Consider the following 21,937-nt stretch of genomic DNA (forward strand, 5'->3'; position numbering starts at 1 on the left):
CCAGATGAAGTGGAGGATCTGGATTGCCCAACTTTTGTACGTTTTGCACTTTCACCGCCACTAATTAAGGTCGAGGTTGACGGAGGTCTCTTCTTGCCAGAAAGAAATATGGAAGCGGGACGAGTTGGTGTACTACTTAACTCCAATGATTGTGGTGTTTCCACTGCCTCCTCATCGACAACATCATCATCATCATCACGCTCAGCAGCTCTTCGGGCTAGGGTCAAAATGTCTGTTTGCTGCATGCCCGCTGGGGCTGCAGTGACCTTTATGATGACTGGGTCGTCGTTGGCAGAGTCTTCATCAGCAGCAGTATCCGCCACTTCTTGTTGAGCCTCATCACACTCCATAACTCTGAGACTTTGGACGAGCTTCCTTCTACGCTTAACTACCTTTGTCGGATCATGGTGTGCCTCACTCTCAGACGGCTGTGGTGCTGGTTCCCAAGTTTGATCCGTATCATCAGAAGGAGGTGTGCTTGAAGAAGATGTAGACACCACCCTTGATCTCTTCCTTGCTAGGGGTGTGGAAGACAATGAAGGATCATCAGGAGGAGTGGCTTCCTCAAATGATAGCTCGCCTTGATTGTCGATTTCCTGATGTGCCCCTACTTCGGGAGGAACAACTATTGTGGGCACTTGTGACCCTCCATGCACCTCTGCTTGCTTATCTCCTTGCGCTGCCTCTCCTTCCACATGTACTTGGGCTTGCACTTGCACATGTGATTGTTGTTGCGGCTGTGGTTGTTCAACACTCGTCAGATGAGCTACAACAACCTGTGTTGATTGAGGGACATTGCTGCTGCTTTCTTGCGATGAGCCAACATCACTGGTCGATGGTGATCGAAGAACTATACTGGCTGCCTCTGCAGCACTCAAGGGCTTGGACTTAAGTTGGCGTGGTGATGGTGGTGGCACTGAGCCCAATGGAGCGGGGGTGCTGCTGCCAGCTTGGTCCCCAGCAGATCCCGCTGCTGCTGCAGGCATACTTTTTTTTTTACTCCCAAAAAAAGGGGCGGGCGGCACACCAGTGTCCTTGGTAACTTGCTTCTTCTGCTCCTTACTGGCACCTTTCTTGCTAGAGGAGCTACGGGTTACTTTTTTTGGGGCCATCTTCTTCAGAGCAGGTCAGCAGGCAGCAGTTGCACGAGTTGCAGAGGGTTCTGTGTCCAGACATGACGTCGCCTGACGTTATGCTGCACACACACACCGCTGCAGGACTTCTTCCTGGCACTGGTGGTTCTCTTGAGTCTTCTTGTGCACCTAAAAGCAATGGAAGACAGAGGAACATCAGTTCAGTTAAACACCCCAAAAAATCGACAAAACACAGAAAAATGAGCACAATCCCATGCCATCCATGATGTTTACATTGAAGACACCCCACAGAAAGACTAGGCCCATGCAACACTCACCACCCCTGGGCAAAGGGCCCCACCAGCAGGCCCAAAAAAACGACAAATAACAATAAAATCAGCACAATCCCAGCCCATCCATGGCCTCAATGGTGTTTAAATTCAAGAAGACACCCCTCAGAAACACTAGGCCCATGCAACACTCACTACCCCTGGGCATAATGGATGAAAAGTAGGCAAAATAAGTGCAGGCCTCAGACACTGCCTCTCCTCAAAATGGCCCCTTACACTCCAAGCACATGTTGCCTGTACCAGCCAGCACTCAAGATGGCCACCACCACCACCCACATAGCCAGTCCACATCAACAGTACACCCCCAAAAAACAGAAAAACAGCCAGAAATCACCACAATCCAATGCCATCCATGATGTTTACATTAAAGAGAGTGAGACCACACCACAGGCACACTCAGTCCATGCACCACCACCCCTGGGCAAAAGGCCACACCAGCAGCCCCCAAAAAACGACAAAAAACAATAAAATAAGCACAATCCCAGCCCATCCATGGCCTCAATTATGTTTAAATTCAAGAAGACACCCCACAGAAAGACTAGGCCCATGCAACACTCACTACCCCTGGGCATAATGGATGAAAAGTAGGCAAAATAAGTGCAGGCCTCAGACACTGCCTCTCCTCAAAATGGCCCCTTACACCCCAAGCACATGTTGCCTGTACCAGCCAGCACCCAAGATGGCCACCACCACCACCCACATGGCCAGTCCACATCAACAGTACACCCCCAAAAAACAGAAAAACAGCCAGAAATCACCACAATCTAATGCCATCCATGATGTTTACATTAAAGAGAGTGAGACCACACCACAGGCACACTCAGTCCATGCACCACCACCCCTGGGCAAAAGGCCACACCAGCAGCCCCCCAAAAACGACAAAAAACAATAAAATAAGCACAATCCCACCCCATCCATGGCCTCAATTATGTTTAAATTCAAGAAGACACCCCACAGAAAGACTAGGCCCATGCAACACTCACCACCCCTGGGCAAAGGGCCCCACCAGCAGGCCCAAAAAAACGACAAAAAACAATAAAATCAGCACAATCCCAGCCCATCCATGGCCTCAATGGTGTTTAAATTCAAGAAGACACCCCTCAGAAACACTAGGCCCATGCAACACTCACTACCCCTGGGCATAATGGATGAAAAGTAGGCAAAATAAGTGCAGGCCTCAGACACTGCCTCTCCTCAAAATGGCCCCTTACACCCCAAGCACGTGTTGCCTGTACCAGCCAGCACTCAAGATGGCCACCACCACCACCCACATGGCCAGTCCACATCAACAGTACACCCCCAAAAAACAGAAAAACAGCCAGAAATCACCACAATCCAATGCCATCCATGATGTTTACATTAAAGAGAGTGAGACCACACCACAGGCACACTCAGTCCATGCACCACCACCCCTGGGCAAAAGGCCACACCAGCAGCCCCCCAAAAACGACAAAAAACAATAAAATAAGCACAATCCCACCCCATCCATGGCCTCAATTATGTTTAAATTCAAGAAGACACCCCACAGAAAGACTAGGCCCATGCAACACTCACCACCCCTGGGCAAAGGGCCCCACCAGCAGGCCCAAAAAAATGACAAAAAACAATAAAATCAGCACAATCCCAGCCCATCCATGGCCTCAATGGTGTTTAAATTCAAGAAGACACCCCTCAGAAACACTAGGCCCATGCAACACTCACTACCCCTGGGCATAATGGATGAAAAGTAGGCAAAATAAGTGCAGGCCTCAGACACTGCCTCTCCTCAAAATGGCCCCTTACACCCCAAGCACATGTTGCCTGTACCAGCCAGCACTCAAGATGGCCACCACCACCACCCACATGGCCAGTCCACATCAACAGTACACCCCCAAAAAACAGAAAAACAGCCAGAAATCACCACAATCCAATGCCATCCATGATGTTTACATTAAAGAGAGTGAGACCACACCACAGGCACACTCAGTCCATGCACCACCACCCCTGGGCAAAAGGCCACACCAGCAGCCCCCCAAAAACGACAAAAAACAATAAAATAAGCACAATCCCAGCCCATCCATGGCCTCAATTATGTTTAAATTCAAGAAGACACCCCACAGAAAGACTAGGCCCATGCAACACTCACCACCCCTGGGCAAAGGGCCACACCAGCAGGCCCAAAAAAAGGACAAAAATCAGCACAATCCCAGCCCATCCATGGCCTCAATGGTGTTTAAATTCAACAAAACAGTTGTATCATGCACCCCTAACCAACCCTGGTCCTACTGGATACTGTGGCTACCCACAATATAATTTATTTAATGTTCTGAAAAAGTTCCAAAATTTTACTTGCAGCAACTGTAATGCCCCAAACAAACTTACTTGTGAAAGTTGATTTCTAATCCAAAAGTGATCCAAAGACAGTCAAAAAGGCCTCAAATCCAAATATCCAGCAGCACCCACAAAAAGTAATCCTTCCAGCTCCAGATCCAAATGAAAGTGACCAGGAGATGGACAAAGCACTGGGAGGAGCCTGCTGGACAGGAACAGGAAGTTGGAGACTGTGGGGCACTTCCTTCCTCCCCCCCCCCAAAAATGGACTCCTTGCAAAAAAAAAGGCCATGCAAATGTCAACCTGAGGAGTGATTCTGATAAAAATCATAATTTTCTGAAGGTTTATCCTGTTTGCTGGTGATTTTCTTGTGCAGAATTGCAAAAGCTCTATTTCGCGAGTGCGAGATTGTTCCTTTCCGCCGCAACTACGTGTTCGCAATTGCGAACTCTCGCGAGGTGTGCTGTGCAAGGTGGCAAGCCGCGATTACGTATTCGCGGGCGCCAAACTCCCGCGGGATCACGCAGCAAGATCCAAAATGGCGCGGCACTCGCAAAGAAAAACAACTCGGCAAACGCTAAATGACGGAAAGTGAACGCCGTGCACCACGCCGCGTGCCGCAACCAAGCAAAAAATCCGCCGCGAGCGGATTCACGGATTTTCGACAAATTCGCGAGAGTTCGCGGATTGCGAATTTGCCGAAAATCCGAAAAATCCGCGATCGGAGCGGATTTTACGCCCATGCTTAGGTACCACATGCCCTGTTCTTTTCACCTCGCCAACATAAAATGTATAGGTGATATCTGAGCTGAGACTGCTCTTTTGTATCCGTATTGGCCATATAGGAAGCTTTGTTTGTTTCCCACCAACCGGTACAAGAGCCTTCATAAGAAAAAGGGAGAGTGATGAAAGGCATGCCTTTGGCAACTGTATGGGGAAGAAGACCGCACACCCAGCAGTTGGATGTGTTTATGGCCAGTTGATGCTGTTGTAAAAGGGTGATGAAAGTATTGTTCTTAAATTCATTTCTTCTGTTCTCTAAGTGTACTGGGAGCTCAACATGTGAGTGTACTATGGTGGCGTTCTGTGAGACAGCAGGTGGATAGAGAACATGTAAGAACCAGCCAATACTTATTACCACAATGCTCATAAAAAGTACAATAATCAGAGACACTATACATCTGCTGTGTAATAGCTTGCAGTATTTCTTTCTCATATTAGTCCTTTTTTCTTTACTGTTCACTAGTTTATTCAAGTCAGACATCATGTTCAACCGCTTCACCACCGGGTGGACTTAGACAATCAAACGTCGACTGACCTTCTAGATCTCAGTTTGGAAGTGTACTCTTGCTGGGGAGTCTTTTCCAAAAAGGGGGGCTCAAAGTCTGTACTGTCTTTGTTTTTAGCAAATGTTCCGGTAGTCCCAAAGTATTTTTTACAGTGACTGGCATGCAGCCACCCCTTTCTTCCCTCGACTTTGATGGCAGTCCTCGTCGTCAGCAGGACTAATTTTGGTGCCTTCCACCTGGGGTCCAGAGGGTTCGTCCGGTCGAAATTTCTTATCAGCACCCAGTCCCCTGGGGCTATGGCATGGTCCTCGACCTGGGTGTTGTCAGGGAAGGCAGCGGCAACCTGCGAACGGCAAGAGAGTAGTGCAGACATCAAGGAAGCCAGGTAATCTGTGAGCATAGTACTGTCAACATCAGTTATTCTTTTAGGTATTGGTGTACCCCACATATTCGGTGGTCTTCCAAAGACCACCTCATATGGGGATAGGCCGGTTCTAGAATGAGCTACCATGCGCATGTAAAAGAGGGCAACCGGTAAGGCTACCATCCAATCCACGCCCTTTTCTGCACAGACTTTAGCTAATTTTGTTTTGAGGGTCTGGTTATGTCTCTCTACTAGACCTGCTGCTTGGGGATGCCTTACACAATGGAACTTCCAGGTATATCCCAACAGAAGGGACACCTGTTTCATGAGCTCAGAGGAGAAGGGCTGGCCATTGTCTGAGTAAATGACACGTGGCAACCCGTATCTAGGGAAGAACTCCCTCACTAACTGTTTGGCTGTTGTAACTGCAGTATAATCTGGGACTGGGTAAGCTTCTGTCCATCTGGTTAGGCACACACCACTACCAGGACGTACTTGTGACCTCTACATCTGTCCATTTGAATATAATCCATTTGGAGAACCTCAAAAGGGTGATCAGGGGGATGAAATCCACCCTGTTCCACTGAGATGCCTTTTCCAGGGTTGAATTGGCAACAAATCATGCAAGTCTTCACTTTCTGCTTTGCTGCCGCTCGCAAGTGTTTGTTAAACCAGATATTCTGCAGGCCATCCAACATTCCCTTCTCTCCCAAGTGTGCCGGGCTATGTGCTGTCTCTATTATCACCTGTACCATAGAGTCTGGGAGGAACCATGTCTTTTTGTTTTTAGTCATCCAACCCTGGTCAGTCTGGACCCCTCCTTGTTCAATCCATTTCTTTATTTCATCTGGAGTGGCATGGGTCTGTATATCTTGTACATCTTTGGAGGGATCCCTGACTGTCATAGTCCTTGTCAGTGGTAATACCTGTGAGTTTGTTATGTCAATTGGAGTCTGAGCTGTCTGTTTAGCAGTTTGGTCTGCCAGGTCATTACCTTGGGAAATGACATCTGTGGCCTTGGTGTGTGCTTTGCATTTCAGGATCGCTATGGCTGTAGGTAGGTGTATTGCTTCTAACAAGGCCTGTATGAGAGGGCCATGCTGTATCTTGGCCCCGTGTGAGGTCAGAAAACCTCTCTCCCTCCATAGTACCCCAAAGTCATGAACTACCCCAAATGCATATTGTGAATCAGTGTAGATGTTAACCCTTAACTGTTTTGCTCGTTTACAGGCTTGCGTCAAAGCAATGAGCTCTGCTGCTTGTGCTGACAGGATATCTATTCTTTGTGTCTCTATGATCTCATGGTCAGTAGTTACGGCGTATGCTGCCACTAATTCTCCTGCCCCTGTTCTCATGCATGATCCATCTACATAAAACGTTATGTCAGGGTCTGGGAGTGCAACATCTGTCAAGTCTTGTCTTGGCTTCGTCACTACATGTATTACTTCCACACAGTCATGGGGTGTGGTGTCATCTGTGCTTGAGGGTAAAAGAGTGGCAGGGTTGAGTATGTTACATCTTCTAATCTCTATGTGGGGTTGAAATAGTGTCAGCTCGTATCCTGTCAATCTTGCTACAGTCAGGTGTTGTGTCTGTGTCCTATTCAGGAGAACTTCCACTGCGTGTGGTACTTGTACTGTCAGGGAGTGTCCCAGCACTATCGAGTCACTTTGTCTTATGGCCAAAGCTGTGGCTGCAACAGATTTCAAGCATGCTGGCAGAGCCTGTGCTACAGGGTCCAGTGTACTAGAAAAATAAGCACATGGCTTGTGTTTCCCTGCTTGGTCTTGTGTGAGGACAGATAGTGCTGTTCCATCTCGCTCTGTCACGAACAGGGTGAAGTGTTTCTTGTAATCAGGAGTGGCTAAAACTGGCGCTTGACATAATGCCCGTTTTAGTTCCTCAAATGCTAAGGTGTGCTCTGATGTCCAAGGGAGGACGTTAGAGGTGGCTGCCTCCAATGTAGTCAATTGTATGAGTGGCTTGACTATGTGGGCATACTGGGGAATCCATTGTCTGCAATAGGAAGTAAGGCCAATGAATGCACGTACTTCTTTCTGTGTTTTGGGTTGTGAAATGTTGGAAATCAATTTAATTCGTTCTTGCGTCAGCTGCCTACCCTCCTTGGACAGCAAGTGCCCTAAGTAAGCCACTTGCTGTTCACAGAACTGTAACTTCGAAGGGGACACCTTGTGCCCCTTGTCCGCCAGAAAATGAAGGACCGTGAGGGAAGCCTCTTCACAGTCAGTTTCTGATCTTGCTGTGATGAGAATGTCATCCACGTACTGTATTAATGCTGTGTTAGTAGGCATACTAATACTGTCAAGTTGTCTCTTTAATGCCTGACTGTAAACACTTGGGCTTTCAGTAAAGCCTTGGAGAGCTCTTGTAAATTTAAAGCTGCGTCCTTTTAAACTGAATCCAAAAAGATATTGACTGTCAGGATGTATTGGAATGCTGAAGAATGCATTCTTCAGGTCGATGACCGTGAAAAATGTTGCCTCAGAATCAATGGCAGTAAATAATGAGGAAATGTCTGGGACCACTGGGTATTGTGGGACCACACATTTGTTCAGTTCTCGAAGGTCAACTACTAGTCTGTAAACTGGGGGTGCTTGAGGGTCTGTGCGTTTAAGAACAGGGAGGACGGGGGAGTTACACACATTCGAGTCTGTCTCCACCACCACCCCCTGTTCAATGAGTTCTTGAATTATTTTTAATAAGGCTGTTTCAGCCTCAGGTGGAATCCTGTACTGTCGTATTCGGGGTAGGACTACTCCTTCCTTAAGAGTGACCTCGTGTGGTGTTATATCCATGTAACCTACGTCAGTCGAACCTTGTGCCCATAGATACTGTGGGACATCCTGAAGTCTGGGATCAAAATCTCTAACCGTGAAATGCCCTTTGAAATCACGCAAAAATAGTCTTACTCCTTCTGGTGAGCAACAGATAACTGCTCCCAGTTCTTTTAGGGTCTTTATACCTAGTAAATTTTCTGGACATGTCTTAGTGAGTAGTAGGTCTGTGGTGCGTGTCAGTGGACCCACCCCTAAAGAGACTGGTTCTGATACTTTGTTGACAATTGGCTTTCCAGAAAATCCCAGGGATATATTCTGTGAGCCCGAGAGAGGTGCCCCTGGGACCTCGTCATGACTGATGGTAGTCCTGCTTGCCCCTGTGTCAATCAGAAACTTTCTATCTTGCCCCAGCAAACGAGCATGTACATAAGGACCCTCTTGGTCCACAGGAACTGGGATAAGGGGCAAGCGATCTTCCCTCTCGAGGCTGTTTCATGAAAAAGATTGGTATTCTGGGTAGTCTGACTGCGTGTACTGATACATTTGAGGTGCAGCGGCAGCGGGCGTCTGGACCTGCTGCGGGGTGGGGGCTTGTGTCTGCTGAGTGTTGTACTGTCTAGGTGTGTAGGGCCGTTCCTTTGTTTTACCTGTGGCTATATTGTGCTTTAGGACGGGGCATTCCCTTACAAAGTTACCCTGTTGTTTACAATAATTGCAGGTCCCTTTAGTGGGTGCAGTACCATTCTTGTTCGTGTTTGCAGGTACTGTTTGGGCAACTAGCACCTTCATTTTTGTATCCTTCATGCGCTTCTTTTCTTGTTCTTGGTCTTCCCTTATTCTATTCTGGTGGTATTGCAACATCTGTAACATTTGTGAGGGGCTATTTGCTTGCCAAGTACTCTCAACCTTCAGCACCCTATTCCTAATCTGAGGAAGGGCGTTATCTACCAGTTTGGTCACAAAAAGGTGGGGATAGGCCTCACTACTGTGTTTTAAACCACTGTTGACAGCGAAACATTTCTCCAACCTAGTGTAGTAATCGCTTGTGTCTTCCTCTGGTTTCTGTTTACATGCTGAAATTGCATCCCAGTCTTCCTTTTTGGTCGTCAATAGTCTTGGTACAATTTGTATAAGGAGTTCGGGGAGCTCCTTAATTTTTTCACCAAGGCCATACCCCGGGGCCCTACCTGCATCTTCAGCTTGCAACTCTGCCCATTTCAAAGTTTTATCTCCCACATCCCAGTCTTTCTCTTTAAGTTTCTTGTAAATGCCTGCTGGTAACAAGACCTTTAGTAACCTTAGGATATCAGGGTAAGTATAGTCTCCTATACGGAGTATATCTTTTATTTCTCTGTGAAACCCCCCCGGGTCTTTATCATTGGAAGGTAACAACCTCTTCATTTCCAGTATTTCTAGCTTGGTGAGAGGGGTATAGACATATACCCGCTGGACAGAGCCATCTTGTTTTGTTATGGGGTAGACCTCTCGCAGAGGGTACTGTCCTCTGGGGCGAGGGTCTGGTGTCATTGAGGCGGACAGGAATTGCTCATATTGGAGACGCAAGTCTAAAATGGTGTTAATCAGTTCTGGGCCCTGTTCCATCCATCTATCTAGTATTACCTTTTCCAGTATTTTATATAATTTGCCAGGGTGGTGATATTGGCTCTCATACAACGTGATCAAGTGTTGGACCATTTAGATGCTGGCCAGGCGTTGTTCGAGTGGTGGGAGGCTCAGGAACATCTGGGCCACTATGTCGGGATTATATACATGATGTTGGGACACCCACTGGGTGGCCGACCGAGCCAACTCCCTCTCATGTGGCGTGAGGGGTGGCTCGTCGTCCATCCAATGGTCTAGGGCTTTTTCAGTTGTTTGGAACAAATCCTCAGGAGAGATCTTTGTTTCCTTGTTAACCCTTGTTTTCTGAGGTCGATGGTGTTTGGCGCCATTACAGTGCCGTGCTATGCCCAGAAAATTCATTTTGTCTGGCGTCTCGTTATTATCCCCTTCCTCAGACACACTATCCCTGCCTTCCTTCTCGGCGTTACGTATTGCTAGTATTTTCTTTTTAATCTTATTCGTCATTGCTTCTGTCTGCGCTACCTTATCATGTTTACCGTCATTGATGCTGTTGCTCCACTCTATTAAACTAACCTCCACGTCCCCATCACCCTCATCACGTTCCCTGATCAGACAGTTGACAATAAAATGGAGGATGTTGTTCTTAGCTTTTACTTTTCTATTTTCCATAGCTTGAGCTACGCATTCATGGTTCCGTCCTGTTCTGATGAACTCATACAAGGCATCTAAATATGTATTCATATCAGGCAGTCCATCTAGCTCTGCGATGGCTTGCCTTACTCGTATTGATATGGCGCGCATTGGACCAGTAATACCTGGCTGTAAATCATATATACATCTAGGGAGTTCAACGTCATCCTTTATTTCCTTATCCCCCCCCCCTTCCGCACCCCCGGAAACCTGTTGTTGGTCCTGGACTTGCTGGGGCACGGCCTCTGGTGGGAGCGGGGGAAATGGTGCGTCTATGTAGGCTGGGGGTGGCTCTGCTAGGTAGGCGGAAAGGAACGCCTCTGGTGCCGTCGGTTTAATTTTAAGGGGTACATTTTGGGGAACTTCCTCTGCAATCTCCTCTGAGAGTACAGGGTAGATACCAGCAACAAGAGCATTTCTTTCCCTATCCATTTGTTCCACTCGAACCTGTTCACCCTCTTCTAGTAACTCTTTTTCTTTTGCCTGTTCTGACATTTGCCTGCTTTTCTCGGCTTTGTTAAGTTCTTTCAGGGCCCTCCTATTAGCCTCTTTGCGCCATAATTCAATAGCCTCTTTCTGCGAGGGCCTCGACTTCCTTTTCCATAGTTGTTCCTCTACTCTCATAATACATTCTGAATCCCATGTGCCGGTCGCAGGCCATCTATGCACCGTCTCTAGATCCTTTGTGTAATCTACCCAGAGGTCTAAATAGAGAATAGCGCTGATGCCATGTTTGTTATACATAAAATGTCCGGGAGTATCTCTTGGCGGGACATTAACTGCCTCTTCTAATATTCCCTTTTTAGTGCCTATTTTACGCAATTTTGAAAACAACGGCATGCTGGAACCTAACTAAAACAATTTCAAACTCAAAACATATACAACATATACTTATGTACTGGAATACAGTACAACCATACCGGTCTCGTGAAGGAGACACGTCTTTACCGTGTTCATTAAATGAACCCGTCTTTATGCGTTCTCAGTGGTACTCACCGGGAAGCAGAACTTGAAGACCTGGTCATCGGACGCTTGACGCTTGCGCAGGAATGGCGGACCTCTGAAGACCTCGGACTCGGCTCTCTCACGGGTTGGGCTCTGGGTCAGAACGCTCCGCAATCTTCCTCACCGCCTCGTGTGGATGTCTGGTCGCAGTCCGCCTCCTCCGTGGGCCTGAGGGAGTTGGCGGGAAGTCCCGCTGGCGTGTACACTTGAAGTCCGTCTAGGCTGTAGAAGGGGGCAGGGGCCAGACCTACATCGCCGGCACGTGGGGAAAGGGATGCGTCCCTATTCGGGCACCAGATTATGTCGTAAATAAATTATTTACGCTATCATAATTTCTATAAATAAATAAATATCAAAAGGGTCAAGCATAAATGAGGAGCAGAGTCCGTGGTATTAGAGTCAATGGGCTTTATTGCATTAACTCGAGTTAAGGGAGAGCTCCTTTCACCAAGCAGGTTCAGGAGAGTTCTGAGCTTTATTCAGAGAGTACAATATTTATACATTCTTTGCATACATAGGGAGGAGCCCTCCAAGCAGAAGGAAAGAAAAAGATAAGAGCATGTAGGCGTTCACTGTAATGAGTCATAGGTGGGTGGGTGCATAGAGGGGGCAGCAAGGTCAGCTAAAACTCGCAATGCCTGTTTGCGTAACTTTATCAGACTTCTCCATGAAGGCGGTTTCCTTTCTGTTGGCCAGGGAGGGCCCTGAGTGTCAGAGTGACTAGCATGTCTGGTCTTATCTCTAGCTCGGGGCAGCATGCAGATTGCTCTCATCTGTAGAAGTGTTGCTGCTTCATACTAGCAGTTGGTTTGGCCCTTCCTGTCCACCCCTTGTGTAACTGTCTTGGAGGTTCCCCTAGACATGGGCCCCACTTATCTCTGAGAGCCGACAGCAAAACTGGGCCTTATCTCTGCAGAGGGGCTTCTGCTCGCCTCCTGCTCGGGCCGGAATGCAGCTTTATCAGGTCGACCCTTGTTTGACACTGTTAAGACACCCCGGGCTGGGCCTTTTCTCCGTGACTGCTCAAAAAAATATCTAATGTGCTGCAGAGAAATGTAATGTGTGCCTTTTTCAGGGTCTGGCATGGAGGGGCCTGGTGACAGAGAAATAAGGCCTCTGAATGTGAAGTAATGCAGGGGTTTTTATTCAACATGGCAGATGGTGAGAGGGTAGCGCTTGGGGGCACAATTACATATAAATATGTAATTTTCTTCACAATGAGTGCATGGGCAGGGCCTGGATGATTGCATAAGTGCAGGGTTACTGCTTGGGTGATTGGATGAGTGCATGGGTAGTGTCTGAGCTACTTCATGAGTGCAAAACTAATAGATCAGTGCATGGGTAGTGCCTGAGTAAAAGAATGACTGCAAGAGTAATGCCTGGGTCATTGGATGAGTGCATGGATAGTGCCTGGGAGACTTCATGAGTGCGTGGGTAGTGCCTGGGTGATTGCATGAGTGAAGGGTTAGTGCTTGGGTGATTGGATGAGTGCATAGGTAGTGCCTGTGTCAAAGTGAGAATACATGGGTAATGCCTGGTTTATGCTATTAGTCCAAGAATTGTGCTTCAGAGAATGGGTGAGTTGATGGGTAGTGCCTACATGAAAGGATGACTGCCTGCCTGATTGCATCAGCAACATAATGATCATTTTCAAATAGTGTAAAGGATCAACATTATCTATATTAGAAACAAATAACGTATAATTAAACTTTTAACATTTTTTTCTTGTTATCATGTGTATTATAATATGTATTCTTACCTTTCAAGTAATTTAGATACATTACACAGTAGAAGATTTTAGAGTAGTATTGTCCTAAACAGCATTAAAAGTCTACTATAAAGAAGTAGAAAAACTGCTATTTAATGATAATATATTAAAGAAATCATAACATTATATTTTTAAGAACACAACATAAACTTAGAATTACATAACCTTTTCCGTTTCCCTTTTTTGCTGTTTTCAGATTCCACTTAACTTCACAGTGATTTCAATGTAGTATCATTGAACAGCGGGCAAAAAAACAATCAAATTGATTGTAGATAAAAAACACGCCAGTGTACAGCATCATTTTCAATATCTGTAGCTATGTGATTTTCTATCTACACTTTGTTAATTACTTCCTTCATCTACATGAACTCTATTATTTGTCTCAAATATATTTTCCAAAATGTAGACTCTCATTTACATCTGGTACAATATAGAGAACAAATATTTAAACTATTTGCTTTTAAACTCAATTTTCCAAATGAAATGTCAATTAGTGGAAATAATATTCCAAACACAAATTATAAAAACTAATAGTTTGCACTTCTGTCTAATTTCTGTTCACATCTTCCCAATAGACCGAATGATGCACTCATAACGTTGGCTTCAAAAATAACAAATATGAATTTGATAATTCATAAGGCAATCTAGGTTTGAATTCCAAGTGGGCATCATTGAAATGTGTCCATCCTTTTTTACACTTTAATACACAATACTGTGTCCAGATGTAGTAGTAGCTCCATCATGGAAAATAATAGCCATTGCCGTACAATTTCTTCCCGAAATACATATTTGACTTCCTTTAAAATTTGTAATTTCTGTTTGCAATTTCCTTCCATTCACTCTACAGCTTTGTAGCATTAAAATTTGATATTTTCCAAATCTTTCTATTTGTAATGTAGACAACATTTTGTCAGAATCTTTATTATGATATCCCATAATTTCATGATGATGAAGATCTTGTAGATAAAACACAACATGCGCCGGGGAAACCCTTTGTGGGTATCTGCGCGCATTATAAGTGCAAAAAATAAATAAATAAATAAATAAATTCAGAATCACATTAGCATAACTGTTGATACCTGAACTTTTTTTGAATTGGTATCCTTCAATGTCATCAACAGTTTCCATTTTCTTTTTCTTTACACCTTCAAATTTCTCTTCATTTATTTTCTTTGTTTGAAGCTAAATTGCATCTTTGACATATTTCCGTTTTGGACACACTACACCTTTCTCATATATGGGATGTTCACCTAAATCAGGAGCATAAAGTCTTCTTAAATGATTGTACTCTCTTACACAATTTATATCAGTACTAACCTTTTCTCATCAAAATCTATCAAATACAAACCACACAATGTTCTTACTCGAGACAATGCAACGTATGCCATTCCCTCATTCAACACTGTACTTCCAATATTTACAAAAGCTGTGTCTATAATTAAACCTTGCAATTTATGAATAGTTACGGTATATGCTAAAGACAGAAGAAACTGTTGTCTGCAAACAAACAAATCTTTTACAGGCAAAAACATTTACAACACAACACCCAATCTGTCTTACTTCTTCAATTTGGTCAAATTTTATAATTAAAAATTCTATTCCATCTCTATTTCGGAATTTTACAAAATCAACAACTTTTCCCATTGCTCCATTTACTAAACCTTCTTCTACATTCAAATTGCGCCGTAGAATTACCCAACACTTTATACATACATATAAAGTCTTTTCTAAGCCTGCAGTTTTAGATATAGACTTATCCAAAGAATTTTATTTAGCCTGTAGTTTCTCTGTAGGAATAATAGTCACTCCCTGGTGTTCAATTTTATTAATAGGTTCCATTTCTACTATTTGTTGTTTTTCCAGTTTGAGAAGTTGTTGATTAAATATTGAACACTTTTGCAGTGATGGCATTAGGCAAACTATAGACTGTTCTTCTCCAAGCATGTTGTATATTACTTCAGTTGCTGTTTTTCCAGTTGTAAACAAGTTCCTTAGTAGCCGACTTTCTAAAGCTTGTTTACTATGTTTTGTTATGACACCAATTCTTATGTCTTGAAGAATATTTTCATAATCTTCATCACTTGCTTGTCGCATTTTCTTAAAAAGTTCTTTATATTCAAAATGTAACAAGATGTTCACATTTCCAATACTTCCCAAAGATTTCCAAGTGTCTTCATGGGCAGGTGTTTTTAAAACAGGTTGTCCTTTTATAGGCGTTAGTTGTAGTAGATCTCTGAATACAATTACATGATTTCCTCCAAACAGAACATCGTAATATGTTTTTTAAATGTGTTGCATTCTCAAGTGTACAAAGTCAAGCATTAAGTTTGAGACCATGCTCACCTCATCAATGATTAAAGGTTTCATTTTCTTCAGTACTCTTGACATTTCATCACAAGCTTCTCTGGATACGTTCTGATATTCCAATTTATTATCAGGTTCAACTGGTAGCATAAGTAATCTATGTAAAGTAATCCCTTTAATGTTGTTTGCTGCTAATCCAGTTGGAGCTGTTACAACACAAGATAAATGTGATTTTGTAGTTTTGTGTAGATAACTGGTCAAAACTTTAATTAAGAAAAGTTTTCCTGTTCCAGCTTGACCACTGATGTACATTAGAAAATGTTTAAATGATGAACATTAGCGTTCTTTGTTTTATGCAGCAAACCATGTTGTATCTGTTGTGTCACTTGTAGATATATTTCTTTTTGTTCAATATTTAGTTGTTCTTCGAACTTTTCAAATTGAATAATATCCTGTTGTGCTTGTTGCATTGCAGTTTCTACCTCATTCATGGCTATTGCTGCTTCATTTTCGATACTTGGTTGTACCAGTGGATCTTGACTCAGTGGACCAGAACTTTGAGTATCTTGAGAGCTTTCCCAAGCTATTTCAGCTGCAATAGAAGTTTCTTCTTCAAACTCATCATTTAACATTTATAGATATGTAGGGAAAATTGTGCACTTAATACTATCTTTACTTGCATTAAAAGAATCTTCATAATAGTCAAAATCTCCAAGTAATTCTGTTTCACTATGCCAAGGCTTAAGCAGTTGCAGAAGTGCTAAATAGAGAAACTCCCTCTTATTTGGACTTTCGCAACTCAGTTTTCTATGGTTAATAAGATTTCCTTTGGCATGTTTTACCAAACATCTGTCAAATCCAATTACTGCATATTTTTCTTCTTTTATATTTTCTGTAACTTTTCTTTTGAAACTGTAATGTTGAAGTATTTCATACAGAGATAGGTTTTCAAGATGTGGACTGCTTTTAGGATAGTACGTATCCAACATATTCGTTTTAACAATATCTGTACTTTCTGGTTCATTCTGTACTAAGTATTTGATTTCTTGTAAAGATTCCAATATACTCTTTCAGGTGGAGGCAAGACCTAAACTTACCCAAATGATTCCTCTTGACTTTGAATATAAACTGGCAGAGCTCAAGCAATCTGAACATTCTTAGGATCGAATCTCTCGATGGGAAAGCATTTTCAAGCTAAGTCTCTTCTCTTGTGAAATTTCTTCCCACATTTCTTTCATCTCTGTCTTTTCGAATTTGGTTATATATGATGTAATATAGTGAGCAATAGCAAGTGAATTATCTGCAATATATTGAATATCCATGTTTGCATTCCACATTGTCATAATAATTGGATTGTAGTCATTAATGTACTCTGAATCTTTATTTTTTTTAAGTTACATGTATTCTTTGGAGGTTTTCGAGTTATTGTATGCCTTACTGCTGACAAAAATTATTTACGCTTCCTTTAGAAACTATTGGACGTGTGAATCCAAAATGACATTTTGTATAAAATTTCCCTTCACACTTGTATTTTCGTCAACAGTATTTCCCACATCAATGATTTTGAAACCATAAAACTTGTTGTCTCAAGCTCTTTTCTCCTCCTTGTCTTGGAATAGCACATGCAATATACTGTTCAATGAAAGACAAAACAGTTTCATCAGTATCAGTTACAAATTTTGGAGCATTCTTTATACATAATAGCATGTGTATATGAGGAGCACCGCTGGCTTGGTACTCTTTTCGCCAAAAGAAATCAGTAACTTTTCCAAGAGGAGGAATATTTTTATTGTAGATAAAGGACATCATACTTTGAAACCTATGGTTAAAATACCTGCAGATATTTACAGGATCCAGGGAACAGAGTTCTCCAGGTGTCTTCAATTAAATATTTTTAACATTTGAATTTGCTTCTTGTAGAAATTCAAGTAAATTGTCCCACGCATACGTTTCTTTACATACATTTAAGTTCATTGTGACGACGAAACCAATATTCATTGGTACCACATTGACATGCCATCAAATTAAATAACTTTGATTCTAAATTTTCATCTCTTTGCTGAACTTTGTACGTGAATTCTTTTGCAGAAACATGTGGAAGATGTACTCCTGTTTTAATTATATGGTTCACTGTAATTGTGGGCAGATAACTCCACTCCACCCGCGGAGTGTGCGGAGATTTGCCTACTCCGTGTTCCGCAGAGAATGCGGAGAAGGCAAATCTCCACACAATCTGCAGCGGTGTGGAGTTGGCCAGCCCCCGCCTCCCACCTGCCCTATTAACAATTGGTTAAAACTTTTAAAAAACGAGTTAAAAGTAAATCAAAATGCCTAACCTTACCTGCAGCGTCTCCGGGCTGCCCTCTTCATCTTCATCGCGTTCTTGGTAAAAACTGCACATTCACTTGAAATTTGTTTAATCTTCTAAGAATATTACCTGTTCATCAACATTTACATCCTTATAATAAATGTTATTCTGTACCAGATATAATGTAGCCTATTGAAGTTCCTTAACTTCTACAAAATCTTGCCATATTTTTTGATTATTTGTTGGTATACCATTTACTAGAATAACTACTGGCTCATTTTCCTCTCTGTCTACACCAACACTTTCAACATTTTTCCTAAAATCTACAGGTAAGTGCACAACTGTTCCTTTCAGTCCTCTCTGTAAATCTTTTGGAGGCAGTTTACCTGGCTCCATATGAACTTTAGTCTGAAATGGGTGCACAGATTGAATAGGAATGGTCTCATATGCATTCAAATCTGCCAGTATCTGAGAATAGCTACCAACTCTAAGTTGTTATGTACTGCTCTAGCTGCCATTTTGTTCTTTTCTATTTTGTTGTTAAAATATTTACAAATAAATTGATCAGTAGCCAACTCAAACCGACCTTCTACCAACAAATAAGCAACAAATTGCTGCCACTTATCATTTTTTTCCTTTTCACTTTTTAAATATAAATCAACATTCCTAGTTTGACTTCTATAGTGAGTACGTCGACAACAAATACAAACAAAGTTTGTTTTTTCAGATGAAACTGTCTTAAATTGTGTAATTTCTTCTGCAAACTGATCAGTGCTAATACCTTCAACCGGTCCTTCAACACCTACACTATCAAGCTCTCACTTTCTCTGCACTCCTTTTGCGAACCAAAAAAAACAAAACTGTATGATCAGAAACTGTTTTTACATCTCATAGTGAACCGTGCAGAGAAGCTGTGTTCATTTCACTTAAACATAATGCAGGACTTTTATTATAGTGGAGTCTCCTTACTAACTTCCGCATTTCTGAGTGGTGTACTGCTAACATTCTTAAATAATGAAAAGTACTTTGACACACTTTTCTTAAAAGACAAACCAGAGAAAGACGCTGCAAGTTAGTATATTTTCTTACTTTACATGGATCTAGTCCTTGTAACATCGTAATCTTCTATTTCAGACTTTTGTGGGCATATCCTCGTAAAATCATTTGTAATATGTGAAGAGATTCCTGTTGAATACTGCAAATACTGCTATAATCCCACTTATATACGGGAGCTTGTGTACGCTTCCCCTGAACTTCTTCAGCTATTACTTCTTCCACACTCCCAACAACCATTTTTCTTTTGAATGGGACAACCATCTTTTATCTTATAGCATCGACCACTAGTATCAACTGCATGAACTAATGTGTTCTATTGAAAATAGCTTTCTTCATTAAAGAAAGGCTTCGTACTAGAAGCGTGCTTCCATTCTCCAGTAAAAGTTTTACAACAGTTACTTCTATTAGCCAGTCTTTTTCTTTTGCTTTTCTCCTTCATAAACAGCTTTGTTTTATTCAATGTTTTCATTCTCTTCAATACTAATGTAATTTTCGTTTCAATTCAAAAACAGTATCTACTACACCTTCAATGTGTTTCTTCTTCTTATTCGTTGCTGATCTTTAATACTTTTTACAATCTTTTAATAAATTTTGAATTATTCTTCATTCAAAACATTTGTACATGTATCTCTTTAAATTGTTTTTGTTTTTTTGTGACATGTGTTGTTTTTTCTAAAAATGAATGTTTTTTTTCCAATACAACTCTTAGTTTACTTGTGCTTTGTTGTAAAAAAATTATTTTTCCTTTTATTACTATTGCCTTTATTTAATCTCCCTGCAACTATTATAAGAAATTGTTTAGTACTCTTGCGAGGACAGACTTTATCCTGAGTAACATTTTGGTCTATTTCTAGTGCACTCTTTTTAGTTTTGTTAAAGTACTTATGTTTTCTTTGTTGTCTTCTCTTTTCATGTTTTCTTGCCATATTCAATTTATAACCCAAACAGAATAATTTTCTAAAAAACAAAGAATAGTTTGCTATATCAATTAACAATGTTAAATGAATTACATAGTAATATTGATAATAACTAGTAAGCAATTAATTACAATTACATTGCTATTGTAATTATAACAAATTAAAAAAAAGTGTGGAAAAAGCAAGACAACTGCAAAAAAGAGAAGAAATGGTGATGAGAGAGAAAGGGACAGAAAAAAGAAAGGTTAAGAAACAGCAAAAAGAAATACACAAACAACAACATAGCTTCGAAAAAATATGTGGAATTTGGAAAGAAGAAACAGAGGTGCAAGCAACAAAAGTGCAGAAAGAAGCAAGACAACTGCAGAAAGAGGAAGAAATGTGCAGAAACAAGCAAGTGAGCTGCAGAAGCAAGCAACTCAACAGTGTACAAAGAACTAAAAGAGGTGCAGAAATAATCAAAAGAAGAAGAGAAACAAGCAAGAAAAGGACAGAAAGAAGCAAGAAAAGTACAAAAATACGCAACACAAGTGCAGAAAGACAGAATAGAAGAGTTGAAAAATGCAGGAGAGGTGTAATAAATGAGTTAACAGGTGCAAAAAGGGGCTAAATGAATGCACAAAGAGGCAAGAGAGGTGCACAAACAGGCAACAGAGGTGCACAAATAGGAAAGAAAAATGGTGAAAGAGACAAGAGGAATGCTTAAATAAGCAACAGAAGTGCAGAAACAAACAAGACATACAGAAAGAAGCAAGAGAGCTGTTCAAATTGACAAGAGAGGTACCGAAAGAGGTAAACCAAGATGCAGAAAAACTCAAGAAACATGCAAAAAGAGGCAAGAGAGGTACATAAACAGATAGAAGAAGTGCAGAAAGAGGAAAGACCGGTGCAGATAGACATTAGAGGGTTGCACAAAGTAGCATAAGAGGTGCTGAAAGAAACAAGAGAAGTGCATAAAGAATCAATAGAGGTGCACAAAGAGATAAGACGGGTGCAGAAAGAGGCAAGATATATGCAAAAGGAAGCAAAAGAGTTTCAGAAACAGTCAAGAGAAGTCCATAAAGTACAAAGAGAACACCAGAAACAGTAATCTTTGCAATGTTACTGTTGTAAGTCTCACTATGGTATAGAAAACATGCACACATGCGTCTCTACCTTTTGCTGGTGCCATCACACATGATAGAAATATACAAATACTTATATATCTGTGTTATACACACGTACCATCTTCAGATGCATTACATGTGTGAGAATACATGTACAATGAGAGACATACCTCAGTCACAAGTCACAGAAACAGACCATGAAGTCCTTTAAACTTGTCAGACTCCACTTCCCATTTAAAAGAGACACCTAAATTTGAGCGGCGTTTTTCAAGTGTACCTTTTCACAGACTTATACGAAGTAGCCTAATCACTATTCCATCTGCCTACATGTCTTAAACCTCACATTTGTGCTGCAGCTTCACTATTCAGCAACTGCTAAGAGTGTGGGGCCTAGCCAAATTTTAACCAGCAAGGCTTTGCATGTTTCGGTTGTAACTCTCACTATATTCCTGAAAGCAAGCATGCATGTGTCTGTACCTTTTGATAGTGGCATCATATATAAAAGACACATACAAAAAGATGTATACCTGTATTTTATACATCTTACATATTCAGATGCATAATACGTGTGAGAATACATGTACAAGTAGAGACATACCTCAGTCACAAGACCATGAAGTCCTTTAAACTTGTCAGAATGCACTTCCCATTTCAAGGAGACAGCTACATTTATGTGGCGTACTTCAAGTGTACCTTTCCATTGACTGATACGATGTAGCCTAATTACTAATCCCTCTGCGAACATCTTTTAAACCTCACTTTTGTACTGCAGCTTCACTATTCAGGAACTACTAAGAGTGTTGGGCCTAGCCAAATATAAACCAGCAGCCATTCGCATGTCTTTGTTATAAGTCTCACCATATTACTGAAAGCAAGCATGCATGTGTCTGTACCTTTTGGTAGTGTCATCATATATAAAAGAAACATACAAGTAGATGTATACCTCTGTTTTATACATCTAACATCTTTAGATGCATGAAACGTATGACAAAGGCACGTGCAAGAAGAGACATA

This window comes from Lissotriton helveticus, chromosome 7 (assembly GCF_964261635.1).
Source record: "Lissotriton helveticus chromosome 7, aLisHel1.1, whole genome shotgun sequence".
NCBI classification, from domain to species: Eukaryota; Metazoa; Chordata; class Amphibia; order Caudata; family Salamandridae; genus Lissotriton; species Lissotriton helveticus.